Raw genomic sequence first — 2500 nt, 5'->3', positions numbered from 1 at the left:
TATATAATAAAATACAACATTACATTTGTCGATTATCTAGATATGTAATAGCTTCTTTCTCGTGTGTAGTTACCTTTATATTCAAGAGTTCCCTCGTCAATCGTTTATTTGATGCTTTCAAAGTATTACTATACATATACATATTGGTTTTAATAATTCTATATGATTTCCATTTAATATACACTGTCAAAAATTTGCATTAAAAAGCTGTAAAAATTATGCAATAAATGTTGCCAGATATTTACCGTTTTGAATTAGGATATATTAATGTAAAGGAGTGATATTACGGTCACCAACCCGTAAAAGGTAATAATCAAGAAGGGCAAAATTATGGTCGGCTGCATTTTACTGAAATACGGCTAAGAACAGTATATTTTCACGGAGAATTTTCCGATTAGAATTATGGTTTTATAACTGTGTATTTCTTAAACTGAATTTATTTTCTCGATTTAATTTGAATTGGCATTTTTTCAGACATTGCCATTCGCTCAAATACTTCTATTTTCACTTCTCCCATTTCAACTTAGGTTTCGGGGACTAACTAATTCTAGGAGGAAGGACGCTGGTGACTTATAAAAGTAATACTATATTTTATTTCTACTTTAGAATGGTATATTACTGAATTGCCGTGATTTTCATATCATCAAACGAGATTTGACATTAATTCTTCTTGATTAAAAAGAAGTAAATAAGAATGTATGTACATAATAACCTTTCATTTTTTTTATTCTGATTTTTTTCTGCACAGACAACATTTCAGCGGATAAAATAGAGGTAAATAAGAATATATATATATATATATATATATATATATATATATATATATATATATATATATATATATATATATATATATATATATATATATATATATATATATATATATATATATATATATTTAAACTTTTTCTTTTCTATTTTGATATTTTTTTCTGTCCAGAAAACATGTCTGCGGATAAAATAGAAATAAACAGGAATGTATTTACATATAATTTTTTTTTTTAATCAGATTTCTTTTTTTGCACAGAAAAGAAGTAAACAGAAGATATCTACATGTAAACCTATTTTTTATGCCAGCGGATTAAAAGAAATAAATAAGAATTCATTCATATATAAACATTATATTTATTTATTCTCTTGTTTTATTCACGGAAAAAGTCAACGGAGGAAAAAAAAAAAGATAAATAAGAAGATATCTATATATAAACCTCTTTATGTACTTTTTATTATTATCATTATTATAACTTGCTAAACTACAACCCTAGTTGGAAAAGCAGGATGCTACAAGCCCAGGGGCCCCAACAGGGAAAATAGCTCAGTGAAGAAAGGAAACAAGGAAAATTAAATATTCTAAGATCAGCAACGACACCTAAAATAAGTATGCCAATATATTTATTTTATTTCCTACACACAAAATATAAAGAAACAAAGGCGAGCAACAGCATCAGTTCTCCATATTCCACCGCGTTCATTCAGAGCCAGAAACTTTTTCCACCCGCTGAAAAAACACAACCGAATTTTCAGTTTTCCATCCGACCGAACATGGACTTTCCATCCCAGGTGTTAATCAGATTTGGAGGGAAGTAGGTTAGAGTCATCATCATCTGTGACGTGGTGAGTGATGGAAAAAAGAATCAGGGTTAACACATCGATTTTCCGCTGTTCAGCCCATTAATCCCGGCACAATAGGGAGCAAATCAGTGCTTGCAGTCGGTATTTTCCCCCAGTTTCCAGCCGTGTCCTTTATCAGCTGTCGAATCTATCACCAACTTTAATTTTACTTTATAAGATAGAAAATAATTTTCCTTGAATATTTTATATTTCTGGTGACTCTATAGTAGCTAGTTATTACCTCCTCTAAAAAGATTATGTTTTCGAATGTGTTTATTTATTTGTCTGTGTATCTGGGCTCCACAAGGCTCTAGAAGAGTTGGAAGACCTAGGCCTACATGGCGAAATATAACCGATGCCCTTTGCGTCAATAGGCGTAGGAGGAGATGATGATGATATGTATGTGATGTTTTTGAGTGTGTTTATTTATTTATTTATTTGCGTAACTGGGCTCCCCAAGGCACTAGAAGAGTTGGAAGACCTAGGCCTACATGACTAAGGACTATGAAGCGTGAAGTAAAAGGTGATGAATGGAGAAGTGTTGATTTAGAAGCTCAAGATAGAGATGACTGGCGAAATCTAGCCGAGGCCCTTTGCGTCAATAGGCGTAGGGGGAGATGATGATGATGTGTATCTGTGGACAGGATTACATCAAAACTACTTAACGGATTTTGACAAAATTTTCACTATAGATAGATCTTAGATCATGGACAAGCCCATTAAATCCGGATCCGGATTCCAGATCCGGATTTGTATTTTCCAAAATTTTAAAGATTACGTCAAAACAAACTGACGGATTTGTCCTACGTCATGGACAAACCCATTAAATCCCAATCCGGATTCTAGATCTGGATTTGCATTTTTCACAATGTTAAATATTTCGTCAGAG

Source organism: Palaemon carinicauda, chromosome 13, assembly GCF_036898095.1.
Source record: "Palaemon carinicauda isolate YSFRI2023 chromosome 13, ASM3689809v2, whole genome shotgun sequence".
Lineage (NCBI taxonomy): Eukaryota > Metazoa > Arthropoda > Malacostraca > Decapoda > Palaemonidae > Palaemon > Palaemon carinicauda.
The sequence above is the reverse complement of the archived record's forward strand: the minus strand, read 5'-3'. Positions refer to the sequence as shown.